This window comes from Hemiscyllium ocellatum, chromosome 13 (assembly GCF_020745735.1).
Source record: "Hemiscyllium ocellatum isolate sHemOce1 chromosome 13, sHemOce1.pat.X.cur, whole genome shotgun sequence".
In the NCBI taxonomy this organism is placed as follows: domain Eukaryota; kingdom Metazoa; phylum Chordata; class Chondrichthyes; order Orectolobiformes; family Hemiscylliidae; genus Hemiscyllium; species Hemiscyllium ocellatum.
In genome coordinates, this window is record NC_083413.1 from 92,761,452 (window position 1) to 92,776,984 (window position 15,533).

Sequence of the window (15,533 nt, forward strand, 5' to 3'; positions counted from 1 at the left end):
GTATTATTGACATAGAGATTGAATTCAGAAATCTACAGGGAGACTGCATCTCCGAACCACCAAAAAATAGCTTTTAAATTTCAACTGTCAGTAAGGATGACAAATGTCATGTTGGGGTTTGTTTAAAAACAAATGGAATATTGAGAGTAGGGACAGTCAGATAGAGCAGTGAATGTGTGGTTGAGGAGCTGCTGCAGGGGTTAGGATTCCCATTTTTCAATCATTGGGATCTCTTCAGGGATAGAAATGACCTGTATAAGAGGGTCCTGAATTGGAAGGGGACCAATATTCTTGTGGGGAAATTTGCTAGCAGTACGTTGAAAGTTTTAAACTAATAAGGGAGGTGGTGGGAACCAACAAGATAGTGAGATAAGAGAAATGTTTGAGGTGAGATGAGGTCAGCAGTTCTAAGAGTCAAGGCAGACAACAGTTTGGCAAGAACGAGGTAAGACTGCGAAACTGCATTTACTTTGATGCAAAGGCCTGACATGTGAGACAGATGAACATGGGGCATAGATGGGAATGTGGGACAAGGATATCATTACCATTACAGAAACGTGGCTCAGGGATGAACAGGACTGGTAGCTTAATGTTCCAGGATATAGATACGATCGAATGTATGGGCAGGGCAGCAAGAGAGGAGGAGGAGTGGTGTTTTTAGTTAGTCAGAACATTATGGCTGGATGTAAAGAGGATATTCCTTGGAGATTGCCCAGTGAAGTTATATGGATGAAACTTAAATATAAGAAAGAGGTGATCACCTTGCTGGGATTGTAAAATGGGCCTCCTAATAATCAGTGGGAATTTCACAAGCGAATATGAAAGGACGTCTCAGCTATCTGTAAGAAAAAAAAGGATAATGGCAGGGAATTTAACTTTCCAAACAGAGTTTGGGATAGTGTTAAGATCTTGGAATGGGGAGAAATCAGTTAAGTGTGAACAAGAAAACTTTGTTATTTAATCAGTGGATGCACCTACTAGAGAGTGCGTAATACTTGATCTTCTGTTGGGAACCAAGGCATGGCAAGTGACTGAGGGGCACGCTTCAGGGAAAGTGATCATAATTCTATTTGTTTAATAATAATGGTAGGAAATGATAGAATTTATTTTTAAAAAATGAAAGTTCCATATTGGAGTGTGGCCAGTTTCAATGGTATTAGACTTTGAGAAGTTGGTTGGGGGAGGTTATTCACAGGTAAAGGGGCTGTTGACAAGTGGGAGGCCTTTAAGAATGAGATAATGAGAGTTCAGTGATGGTATGTTCCTATTTGTGTGAAAGGCAAGGCATGGGAAAAGCTCGATGACAAGGAAAATTGATACTCCTGTCCAGAAAACGGACGAGACAAACATCAGATATAGACAGCTGGGATCAAGTGAATACTGAGAAGGGTATAAGGACAGTAGGAGTGTACTTAAACAGGAAATCATGAGGGCACAAGGGGGACATGACATTGTATTGGCAAATAGAATTAAGAAGAATCCAAAACGATTCTAAAATTAAGTTAAGTTTAAAAGATTAACTAAGGAGAGAATTCAGCCCTTTAAAGATCAACATTGCTTTCTTTGTGTGGACACACAGGAGATGGCTGAGAAAATAAGGAAATAGTTTGCATCAATATTTACAGGAGATAGGAGCATGGAAGCTAAACAGCTTAGGAAATAAATAATGAGATCTTAAAAAGAGTTAATCTTAAAGAAGAGGAGATGTTGGGAATCTTAAAGCAGACGAATGGAAATAAATCCAGGAGACCTGATTAGGTATTTCCCAGAACTTTGTGGGAAGCTAGGGAAGAGATTCCTTGACCCCTTGCTGAGATATTTGTATCGTTAATAATCATAGATGAGATGCCAGAAGACTGGAGAGTGACTAATGTGGCGGCATTATTGAAGAAAGTTGTATGGAAAAGCCAGGCATCCATAAACTGGTGTGCCTTTCACGCCAGAGATGCTGCCAGTCCTTCTGAGCATTTCCAGCAATTTCTGTTTTTGTTTCTGATACACAGCATCCACGGTTCTTTCAGTTTTTATTTAGTAGTCAGAGAGCATTACATTTTGGATTGGAGGCCTGTTAGAACATAACAACATTCGAACATAAGAAATACGATCAGGAGTAGGCCATCTGACCCCATAAGTCATCTCTGCCTTTCAATAACATCATGTGTCATATTTCCATGGACTGAGGCTCACCGTAACCCATCATTCCTTTACTGTTTAAAAATCTATCTTCACCTTTAACAGGTTAGCTTCAGCTGCTTCACTAGTCAGGGAATTCCACAGATTCACAACCCTTTGGGTGAAGAATTTCATTCCCAACTCAGTCCTAAATCTGCTGCCCTTATTTTGAGGCAATGCCCTGTAGTGCTAATTTCACCCACCAGTGGAAACAATCTCCTTGCTTCTGTCTTATCTATCCTATTTAAAGTTTTACAATCCCACTCGCCCATCCTTCTAAATTCCAATGAGTATAATCCCAGTCTGCTCAATCTCTCCTCATAAATCAACCGCCTCATTTCCAGAATAAACATGGTCAACCTCCTCAGCAAACCCCATCCCAGGGCCATCTCATGTAAGGAGATGAAAAGTGTACAGAGTACGCCAGGCGTGCCCACACCGGCGCCCTATACAACTGCAGCAGAAAGTCCTAATTTTAAACTCGATCCACTGGCAATGAAGGAAATTATTCCATTTGTCTTCCTAATTAGCTAATGTACTTGCAAACCATACTTTTGTGTTTCATGCACAAGAACACCAAGGTCCCCCTGCACAGCAGCATTCTGTAAATTTTCACCATTTTAAAGTAGTCCACTTTGTTTCTATTCCTACCAAAATGGATGACCTCATGTTTACTAACATTGTACTCCATCTGCCAGACCATTGCCCACTCCCTTAACCTGTCTATATCTTTCTGCACATTTTGCTCTATCACTCATTTAAGTGTCTTCTGCGGAATACAACACTTTACACACGGGTCTCTAACTCAAAGTAACATATCTGAATTGTAAACAATTGCAGTCCTAACATTGATCCCTGAGACACATCACTAGCCACTGATTGCCAACCAGAAAAAAACACCCATTTATCCCCAATTTTTGCATTCTGTTAGTTAGTCAACCTTCTGTCCATGCTAATGCATTGCGCATACATTGCTCATCTTTATCTTACGCAGCAGCCTTTTGTGGAGTACCTTGCTCAATGCCTTTTGGAAATCCAGATACGCCACGTTCACCAGTTCCCATTGTCTACCACACTCATTAGAAACAGGCCCTTCGGCGCAACAAGTCCACACCGACCCGCCGAAGCGCAACCCACCCATACCCCTACATTTACTCCTTACCGAACACTACGGGCTATTTAGCATGGCCAATTCACCTGACCCGCACATCTTTGGACTGTGGGAGGAAACCGGAGCACCCGGAGGAAACCCACGCAGACACGAAGAGAACGTGCAAGCTCCACACAGTCAGTCGCCTGAGTCGGGAATTGAACACGGGTCTCAGGCGCTGTGAGGCAGCAGTGCTAACCACTGTGCCACCGTGCCGCCAAATAAATCCAATAAATCAGTTAAACATGACCTGCTTTTCATGAACCTATGTTTTATTAAATAAATGTGAGGTGTTGCATTTTTGTAAGGCAAACCAAGGCAGAACTTATCCAATTAATGACTGGGCCTTGGGTAGTAATGCTGAGCAAAGAAACCAAAGTGTGCAGATGCATCATTCCTTGAAAGTGGAGTTGTAGGTATATAGGGTAGGAAAGGTGGTGTTTGGCATGCTTTCCTTCATTTGTCATAACATTAAGTGGAGGAATCAAGATGTCACGTCTTAGCTGAACAGAAAACTTGTGAGGCCACGTTTAGACAAATCTGGCTGACCAGTTCTATGAAGGATTTTGTGAAAGTTTTTGTTGCAAACGTTTCGTCCCCTGGCTAGGTGACATCATCAGTGCTTTGGAGCCTCCTGCGAAGCGCTTCGTTGATGTTTCTTCCTGTATTTATAGTTGTCTGTCCTTGCCGCTTCCGGTTGTCAGTTTCAGCTGTCCGGTCTAGGTCGATGTGCTTGTTGATGGAGTTTGTGGATGAATGCCATGCCTCTAGGAATTCCCTGGCTGTTCTCTGTCTGGCTTGCCCTATGATAGTGGTGTTGTCCCAGTCGAATTCATGTTGCTTGTTGTCTGTGTGTGTGGTTACCAGGGATAGCTGGTCGTGTCGTTTCGTGGCTAGTTGATGTTCATGTATGCGGATTGTTAGCTGTCTTCCTGTTTGTCCTATATAGTGTTTTGTGCAGTCCTTGCATGGTATTTTGTACACTACATTAGTTTTCCTCATGTTGGGTACCGATGATGTCACCTAGCCAGGGGACGAAACGTTTGCAACAAAATCTTCCATCTGGGCGAACAGAACCACAACAACGAGCACCCGAGCTACAAATCTTCGCACAAACCTTGATTTTGTTAAATTTGAGAGGGTGTAGAAAAGATTTCCAAGAATGATGCTGGAACTGGAGTGTTTAAGGTATAAGGTGAAGCTGAATACAGTGAGAGGAAAGGAGGCTGAGGTGTAGCCTGAACCAGACCTATAACATCATGCAGGGCATTTCTATGGTGAATAGCCAAGGCCTTTTTCCTCGAGTGGGAGAGTCCAAAACTAGAAGATAGCAGATTAAGATGAGAGGAGAAATGTTTGAAAAGAACCTGAGGGGTAACCTTTTCACATGAGTGACTGGAAAAAGCTGCCAGTGATAGTGGTGGAAGTAGGTTCAAATACTGCATTTAAAAGGCACCTGGATGGGTGTATGAACAGGTAACATTTAGAGAAAGATAGGCCAAATGTTTGGCAAATGGTACTCAGTCAGATTGGGATATCTCGTCCGTGCAGTTGGACCGAAGGGTCTGTTTCTGTGCTGGATATTTGTATGACTATAATGTTTGTTAAAACTGAAGAAAAAACCCTATTCTTAGCACAGCCGGAATATTGTGAATTGTTCTTTGGACTCATATCAAATAAAAGGTAAACTGGAATGTGAGACAATCCACATGAGGTTTAGCCGACTGATCCTGAGGATGGAGAGACTGTCTTGAGAGTAGAGACTGAGTCGTTTGGGCCTATACTCATTAGAACATAGAAGATTCAGTGGTGACATTCTGAAACATCTATTATTTTCAGGAAACTTGATGGTGTAAATGCAGCAATGTTGTTTCCCCTTGTGGGAGCGATTCGGACCAGGGAGTAGAACCTCTGAATTAGAGGTCACAAATTTCAGGCAGAACAGAATTTTGTCTCCCAGAATGTAGTGAATCTGTGGAATTTGTTTCCACAGGAGACTGTCGAGGTTGGGTCATTCAGTATTTTGAAGGCTGAAATGGGCAGGTTTTGATTTGGTAATTAAATCAATGCTTACAGTTAAAACGCTGGAAAGTGGAGGTGAGGATTATCAGTTCAGCCATGATGTCATTGTTTGGAAGACCAAACTCCATTGGCTGAACAGAATGTTTCTGGTTCCCTATCATTGACCTTTGCTCTAAGTTAGGTTTTTCAGAATTATACAGGCTTAATTTAAATTAGCCTCCATTTCATGTTTGAAGCCCAGCTACTTCAATCCCTCCTCATCATGAAAAAAGACAGAGGTCATCTTTATTCCCGTTTGATGGCGTTGCATTCTGCCTCGAATGCAGTGACTGCATTTATAGTCATAGAGTCCTCCAGTTCTGTTGAATATTTGTCAAACACAACCATGACTGTCACAGAAAAGGTTAAAGACAGATCAAAGCAACATTTGAACTACCATATCAAAATCACTGTCGGCATGTGTTGCATGGAATACACACACATTGCATATTAAAGCTCTCTCAGCACTCATCCATTAAACACTGCAAGGGTTGTTCAGAGATGATTTGCTAATGTGTGTGTGTGTATGTCTGTGCCTGTAGATGGTAATCTACTTGTATAACAAAGTTTCGATGCATAGTGTTGTTCCCTTTTTATTCTGGTATCAAGCATTTCAAAATCAGAAAGACAGTGGGTAGGAGTTCAAGCCCGTTTACACGGCTACATCAAATGTTTTCTGTGATTGTACGGCTCATGTAATGTGCTGGTAAATCTCCCTCTATATTGTGCTGCCCAATGCAATCATGTCAAATACATTTTGGTATAGACACAGAGTAGAGCTGCATCCAGGATTCCTGAAAAAAACCCTCCCAGAGTAGGTAAAACACAAAGTTAATACAGAATAAATCACCCTCTACAATATTAAATTTTCCATGAGATGTGCAGTAAAAGTTAATTATAGACTAAACAAGCATTACACTGAACCATTAAACATTCCTCAGCCATGAATAATACTGCTGAGATACAATGAAAACACTATCACAGTAAAGTCTTGCAGTTTCATTCCGATCAAGCATTTCCAGATCACTCAATGCTCGGACAGATTTTTGAGAAAATCTTGACTCAAAGCTCTCTAAAGAAATGGATGAAATTGGCTGAGAGGATATGTTAGTGAGGTGTTGGCTTCATGTTATTCAGGATAACATTGTCCAATTGTAGACAGGCAAAACAAGGCATCGGCTATAAAGAAAAATGGGGAGAAGGCAGGAGGGGAAAAGAGAAAAACAGAGACAGAAATATTAGCTGTGCCAATGTATCTCTGAATTATAGATCTTTGACTAAACATGACAACTGATAACTTCGTCATTCAACAATCACAACTTATGTATTAAAAAGTCCTAACATCAAATAGTATTGGAATCCATTGAGTTATTTGCATTTTTTCCGCAATTCGCGTGCTGTGCTTGTGGGGTAATATAAATTAGGATTTATGGTTTTGTAATCTATTCTGAGAATTCTACTTCTGTGTTTATTTACATAAATGCTTAATTGGCTTCAAGGGAGTGATGGTGACAGCAAAGCCAGATGAACAAAGTGATTTGTTGGCAAGTTTCAAATAGAAACAAGTTTATTTTAAGAATGTTAACCATTTGTAGAAGTGAATACAAATTTATGAAGATGAATTGCAACAGATTTTATTTAATTTTGGATGATAAACACAATTTAAAACTTCTTTTTAGGTTAAAATTCAGTTCTGAAAATTCTGCAATTAAACTTCCTTGTTGAACTGGAACTACTCTGAATGTCCCACTGATTTCTGTTGTAGCCCATTTAGATAGTGCAACATCACGTAACGTGCATTTTAGAATATTCACTTGAAATACTTAAAATGACATCAGGAACTGCCGCAACAATTACATTTAATTGATATAGTTGTGAGGATTCGTTATGCTTATTACTTAATGGTAAGGGTCAGCAATGAGTCCCTATCCCCAGTGGCCCATTGCATAGCTTGCTAAAGCCACTTCAGAACACAGCCAATTACTTCCCAGTGGATGTGGAATCTCATGTCGGCCAGACCATGTAAAGGTGATAGATGCCTTGTCATTCGTGAACCAGCAGTTTTTGTATTTTTTCCGTTGACTCGGGCTACATGAACATCATTTGGCTTTCTTTCCGATTCCAGGGCTTCTTTAAATTCAGATTTCATCCTGGGCAAATGGTGGTATTCCAAACCCCGTCCATTCAGCATCAAACTGGAGATCGGGAATACTGGTCCCGTGATATCACCACTGTGATCCAAAAGTTGGAAATGCGCAGAAAGCGGTCACAAACAGAATAAATCTGACACTTTACATCATAAACAAAAATTGGAGTGCAATACTGGCAAGAACTCTCTTTCTGTTCACAGCAACATCGCAGGAGACTTTGCATCCAGTCATCAATCTTAAATGTGTACCGGACTCTGTCTGAAGAGCCTGACTCACCGTAATTTGCATTTTTTGAATTCTTCATTCAATTATGAAAATGTATCCCAAGAAGGTGGTCATCAGCTACCTTTTTGAAGGCCTGCCACTTTGCTCAGCTAATTATGGTTGATCTTTCTTAAGAAACTTTATTACAACTAATTGGCTTCTCAGTCGAGACTGTAGTGCTGGAAAAGTACAGCAGTTCAGGCAGCAACCGAGGAGCAGGAGAATTGACGTTTCAGGCATAAGGCCTTCATTAAGATACCTGATGAGGGTGTTATGCCTGGAACGTTGATTTTCCTGCTCCTTGGATGCTGCCTAACCTGCTGTGTTTTTCCAGCACTACACTCTCAACTCTGATCTCCAACACCTCAGTCCTCACTTTCTCCTGATGGGTTTCTTAGTCAGGTTCAGCGCAGGAAAGGACCATCACCTTATTGTTGAACGGGTAGGGCAGGCCAGGTAGGAAGGTCAGACGTCCTCCTCTGAAGGACAATACTAAACCATGTAACATGCTTCAAACCTTTGGTAGGTATGTCATTATCGTTCATTATTCCAGCATTTTTATTTTATACTCTTTTATTAATTGAAGCTACCATGATAGAGACTGATTCTGAAACTTTACTCCAAACCTTTTGATTGCTTATTACACACTCATAATGCCTCCTCAACCACTTTCTCAAACAGTAATGTTAGCTTCAATGATTTGTTACTGACTCATGGAACATGCTTTTAGTTGTCGGTAGATGTCCTTCAGCAAATGGCAGTAAGCTGCCTTTCTGAAATAACATATTCCAAAATGGTCGGAGGAAGGGAATTCCAGATTTTGACCCAGTTACAGTAAAGAATCGGTGAATGTTTCCATGTCAGGATGCCAAAGGTTTCAGAGAGGAGCTGACAGTGGTGCTGTTCCTATGTATCTGCTGCTCCTGTCCTTCGAGATGCAAGTGGTAGTGGAAAGGTACTGTCTAGGGAAGTGGCTAAGTTACTGCGGTGTAGTATTTTAGATAGTGCATACGGCAGGTATTAAGAATCAGATTTGGAGGCAATGGACGCTGGTGGATGTGCTACTGATCAAGTGGGATTCTTTGTCCTGGACAATGCCAAACTTCTTGAGTGCAGTCGAAGCTGCTCCAATCCAGTCAAGGGGCGAGCTGTGCTAGTAGCCTCCTGACCTCTGTCTCTTAGACAGTCAATTGGCTTTGCGAGTCAGGACGGTGAGTTACTCGCTGCAGTATTCCTAGCCTCTGGACTGCTCGTGCAACCACTGTATTTATGCGGAGTGTCCAGCTCAATTTCTAATGAAGAATAAAACCCAGGGTGTCGTTGATGAGGGATTTAGTGATGGCAATACTATTGAATGTCAAGAGGTTTTGGTTAGATTGTCTCTTATTGTCAATGGTCATTGTCTCACAGTTTTGTGGTGTGAATGCTATGTGCCACTTGTCAGGTCAAGGCTGTATATTGTCCAGATTATGTTGCATTTGAATGTGAACTGAGGAGTGGACTGTGACTTCTTATCTCTCTGACAGATAATTTACTCTAGCTGAAATAATCTTGTGCCCCTTCTGTTTCATTCTGGGAAATTAGAATGGAATTGAATACAATGTTGATACCAACAGCAATCTGTCTGTTTGTTCTCGACACTGTCAGTGTGTGTTCACCCTCAGAGGTAGGAAGACTGTTTGTGCAGACAATACAGAAAGTAACGCCTGGTGTATCATTCTCAGCTGGCGCGCACCTTCCTTTTTCTATGTGCCAGCAGCAAGCCACACATCTCAATTCTGATCAGAAAATAAACCCAGGGGACGCAATCTGCCGGAAACATCTGCCAATGTGGACTAGATCAGGACACCGACTGTGAAGTGAACACATTGAAGTGACATTTGCAAATTTGCAGATCTCTGTTTCACGGTCTGATTCCAGGACGTCATTGGACGAGTCTCTCGACCATCTAACAAACTCATTCGATTCACTAACGTCTGGGGCACATTGACATGCACCTTTTCATGTCTTTGATCTTGTAACTTGTTACTCTTTCTTCAGATTTAATGTTCCCAGTTTTTGATTCTGTCTTCTGTATCCATCACCTTCCAGCCGAATACATTCTTTTTGATCTGTTTCCTAAATTTGGATCAACTAAACAAATAATACAGTTTTATACAGACAGGTTTGTTGGTGTGTCCGATTGACAGAATTAATATATGGAGAGATCACCTTGGCTGTATCTACGCTGTATCTAACTCTGAGCGACATTGAATTCAAATAAATCACAGCACTGTATGGTTTCAAACTTTGCAAATCCTCTCCTTGAAAGAGCTTGTTCTAACGGTTAATTAATTTCTTGAGTATTTCAGAAACTATGACTACAAATCTCTATTTTTAACAAAGTTTCAAATATTATTAGAAGTTTCAGTAATGGCATTTCCTACAGTAAGCTTTGTGGTGTTTAAATGTTCTGGGCAAAATTTGCTTAAAGCAGAAGACTGAAACATAGGTTTCTCTGAGTTCCCAGCCATTGCCCTTGCAGTTCCATAATAACTGCACGCTATTGATAAGCCGCAGAATGAACAGAATGTCCAGGCCCTGTCCAAACGCCATAATGTAGGCGACGAAGCCCTCAGTTTCGTCCTGTCACGCCAACCCAAGCAGTACATGCTCAACCTCAACTACATTTCCTTGCAATCCTCCCACTTCCTCCAAACCAAAGGGGTAGCCATGGGCACCTGTATGGACCCCAGCAATGCCTGCCTCTTCGTCAGATATGTGGAACAGTCAATCTTCCACAGCTACACTGGTATCATTGCCCACCTTTACCACCGCTACATTGATGACTGTAGCAATGTCATCTCATGCTACCTCTAGGAGGTTGAACAGTACATCAACTTTACTAAAACCTTCCACCCTGACTTAAACTTCACAGGGACCACCTCGGACACCTCCCTCCCTTTCCTAGACCTCTCCACCTCTATCTCCAGTGACCGACTAAACATTTACTACAAGCCCACTGACTCCTACAAATACCTGGACTACACTCCTCCCACCCGACCTCCTGTAAAAATGCCATCCCTTATTGTCAATTCCTCTGCCTTCACGGCACCTGCTCCCAGGAGGACCAGTTCCACCATAAAACATCCCAGATAACCTCCTTTTTCAAAGACTGCAGTTTCCCCTCCCACGTGGTCTAAGATGCCATTGAACTCCATTCCTCCAATCGCAATAGGGAGCCCTACTGGTTCTCAACTTCCAACGCACCAATCTTGCATACATCATATCATCCTCCGCTGCTTCCACCACCTGTAAACAGACCCTATCATTTGGGGTATATTTCCCTCCCTACTCATATCTGCATTCCGGAGACACCATTCCATCCACGACTCCCTCGTCAGTTCCACGCCCCCACCCCAGCCCACTCCCCACCTCTGTCACCTTCCCTTGCCACCACAGGACGTGCAAAACCTGAGCCCACAAATCCCCCCTCACCTCCAACAAGGCCCCAAATGATCCTTCCACAAATGTCATCCACTGTGTCTGTTCCACCTGATGTGTTCTCCTCTACATCAGGGAGGCAAGACACTAACTTGCTGATCATTTCACAGTACATCTCTGGGACACCCGTACCAACCAACCCCACGGTCCCGTGACTGAACACTTTAACTCCCTCTCCCACTCCACCAAGAAAAGGCCGGTCATATTTTGTTCATTTCCAATGAATAAATGCAAAATAACAGAGCCTGAATTTGGGATGATGCTAACAGGATTTATTTTGATCTAAGCATGAACAGATTATTTTGATATAACAGGTGGAGGGATTCACTTCCTGAAAAAGCAGCTCAAGTGATATAAGATGGCACCAAACCGAGTTTGCTCAATACTGAGGCAAAGCTACAGCATATAGTCTTGAGTGAAATAAATAAACCACCTTAACGCCGGAACAAGATAGAGTGTATTATATATGAACAAAGAAACAAGTATTTTAGGATATAATAGAAAAGTAATTTATAGTATATTGAAATGCAAACACAGATGTGAATTTGTGTCTTTACATTCTTCCTAGCTAAATTAATCATTTCAGAAATGCCTTTGTTAAATTTCATGAAACATTCGTCGGTCTATTCCACGGACCTTGCTAGGTCCTTGTTAAATTCTGAACCATTGCCTTCCAGGTTCACAGTGGTTGCGAGTTTCATGTTACAGCAAATTGTGAAGTTGTGCACTGTATGCGAATGTCTTAGTTAAAAATTTAAAGCAATCACAGCCCGAAACATTTACCAAATATCACTGTGGATCTTCCTTGAATCCAAAAAATATGTCCCTTTGATCAATGATTTCTAAAATTTGCTCCCATATCTGTTGTGAAGGATGTCTTCAAGTAACTTGAAGTTCAAATGGTTCGCATCAGTTGGAATACTGTAATATTTCATGTGTTACCCCCTACAAAAAGAAATCAAGCAATTTTGTTGTCATGAGATGCTCTAAGCAAGTCTGTGATGGACTATTTTATCAAACAAAGACATTTCCAATGCTGTGAGGGCTCATCTAACTTCTGTGCAATGGTCTGAATTTTAAATTGTGTCTGACTGCAGATGTAACTGGCTGCTCTGGGTAAAAGTTCAGTTTGCGCCTTTCACATTGTTAATGTATATTGCTGACCTTTGTTGAATAAAGGGATGTTGTCTCAGACATCGTCTGGCACCATTAATTAGACCATTAATTCCCACATCACTAGCTAGACTATCAGGTGGACTGTATTGATCTCATTGAAACGAAAGCTTGGAATATTTCCGGTATGAATCATATGAATTAGAGCATCTGAACTAGACAAAGTAGGAAAATGAATTTCGAGTAGTAGGATGTTTTCACGACAGAGAGAGATCACATCGCCCATTGCACCTGTATCACGTGAAGACAGAGCCTTCCAGCCAACACCCACTTTATAGCATGTTGTGCATAACCCTGCAGGTGGTAGCACTGTAAACATTCAGGAACATTGTGATGGGTCTAATCCATTATCAACATTGATATGATCTCCAATGCTGTAAATCCTGGCTTATGGGGAAAAAGTGGGGGCAGAACTGTATCAATATTCAAGCAGTTGGTACAGCCCTGAGGAGTTAATAGGCCCATTTCTGAACTTTGTTTCTCAGGACATTTTGACTATTCTTGAATTAATATCATTGTAAACTGACATGAAAAAAATGCAGAGATATTCCCCAGAAATGCTGACAGCAACATACCTTTACTCAACCAAGATCAGCAACATGAATTAAGAAAGTTTTAAAAAGAACTTTCTTTTAACTGATTATTGACAATACGGATTTCACAAAGTGGAAAGTACAGAGGGGAAGGGTGGAAGGGTGGGGGTAGGTGATGTTCACTATTCCCTGATGTCTGGTTGCGTTTGTGAGCAACAGATGAACCTGCGAACCAGATTCAGGGTGGTACTGCATTGATTTCAGCAGTTACTGTGTACACAGCATTCTCCCATAAATCAGCAATGACATAAACATTTATTTCTTATGGTGTTTGAGGGCAACTAAAATTGAACAATATGGTGGGACAACTTGCTTTCATTTGTTTGAACTAGTATCAAGGGACACTGTCTGTGGACCTGGGATGGCAGGAGGATCTTATACAACAGACTGTGAGGGAACAGAACCACCGTTGGAAATGCAGATAGACTGGAACTGTTTTCACTGGAGGGTTAGACTTCGTTGGGGGGTGACCGCATATAAGTTTTTAAAGCAATGAGTGGAAAGGTGACTGCCTCTAATTTACATGATTCATACTGGGAATGTACGAAGCTTTCATTCACAAATATCACATATCAATACACTACACCTGATAGTCTGGCTAGTGATGTGGGATTTAATGGTCTAATTAATGGTGCCAGACGATGCCTGGGACAACATCACTTTATTCAACTAAAGTCAGCAATATACATTAACAATTTGAAAGGCACAAACTGTACTTTTACCCAGATCAGCCAGTTTCATCTGCAGTCAGACACAACTTAAAATGCAGACCATTGCACAGAAGATAGGCGAGCCCTCGCAACACTGGAAATGGTTTTGTTTGATAAAAGAATCCATCATAGACTTCATCAGAGCAATTCGTGTCAACAAACTTGCTTGTTTTTTTTTGTGTGGTGTAACACACGAAATGTAACTTTAATCCGATTGATGATTAATCTTTATAAGTTATTTGAAAACGTCCTTCACAACAGATATGCGAGTAAATTTTAGAAATCATTGATCAAAGGGGGCAATCTTTTTTGGACTCAAGGAAGATCCACATTTTGTAAATGTTTGGAGCTGGGATTGTTTTCAATTATTGACCCAGACATTGGCAAATTTTCTAAATGGTGGGGGATTTCAACAATAGGGAACATGTTTTTACATTGAGAGGAGAAAAATTTTAAAAAGATATCAGGGACAACTTTTTACACAGAGAACGGGTTGTGTGTGCGATGATTTGGTGGTGGATACTTACAGCCTTTAGAAGACATTTGGATAAGTAAATGAATATCAAATATTTGGAAGGATATGGGCCAAGTACACACAGGTGGGATTAGTTTAGTTTGGGATTATGACTGGCATGGACTGGTTGGACCGAAGTGTCTGTTTCCATGCTGTATCACTCCATGACTCTGTGTCTACTTATCATTTTTTCTCAATATTAAGCAGTGCTGTAGTGATCCTTGAATGAACTGTTGATGTTTATATTGTGTCCGAGACTCTGCGAATATTTCGTTCAATGAAAGGAGGGACTAGTTCTCCAGGTTACACAACTAAAAAATAAACTTTTCTCCAGCATTGTTGCTGAGTAGATTTTTTCTGCGGAGGCATTAGTTATGGTTTGCAGTTCACTTTCCACCAACGGGTCAACAGTGAGACAAAATATCTTTGATTCACTGCAGAAACACCAGCTGCTTCCAGTAAATGAAACTGGGAACTCAAGGACCTTTTCTGCAGTCAGCTTAATTGCTGCCAAATATTGTATCTGGCCGATTAAAGACAAAATGAATCAACTAAAGTAAAATCCTACCAAACAAACTATATTTTCCCATTTAACCACCATGGATACATTTCACTTGGCATTTCTTCTTTAAAAAGGAAAGTTACTGAATTCACTGTATGACTATCAGAAACAGGACATGGAATGCAGTGACATTCTGGTTAGTGCAACCTGTTTATTGAGTATCGTTAAAGCTCCTGAATATGAAGTTAATGGATCCAAAATCCCACAGTGCATTAACATTTGTTATCATCTCAAACTAAATGAATAAACTTGAATTGGTTCAAACTCACATCACTTGTTGCACCATTCTCTGATTCATGCATCTCATTAAAACTGAGTGAGCCCTTTATACATGGTTAATACTGTCGTCATGTAATTTTTGCTGATTTTTCTGAGTTAACCCCATTGTCAGAGCTATCACTGAGCAGAGAAATGTACTGTTTATGACCTACATCAGTGGTAATGTTTATTGTAATACTCTCTAATTTAACCAAACACTCCTGGTGTACTCAGACAGTTACCTGCAATGGTTTAGATGTTGAGGATTAAAAAAAACTTATGGACTGTCCTGTTCTAGTTCATTAGATGCTCTTTCAAACGTTTACCTAGGTGTTATGTATCACTGCCAACTCACTTTGTGTTTCTCAGGCACACAGCTTTCCTTTAATTCGCATTTTTGGGTCAGAGCAATTTGAAAAAAAAAGATGCAGGGAGAGACATTC

General features: G+C 40.9%; 1 pseudogene; it reads left to right on the forward strand.

The window, feature by feature from the left end:
- Nucleotides 1–2,523: 2,523 nt before the first annotated feature.
- The window catches only part of LOC132821395 (Ig heavy chain C region, membrane-bound form-like), a 35,684-nt pseudogene continuing 22,674 nt past the window's right edge, over nt 2,524–15,533 (forward strand).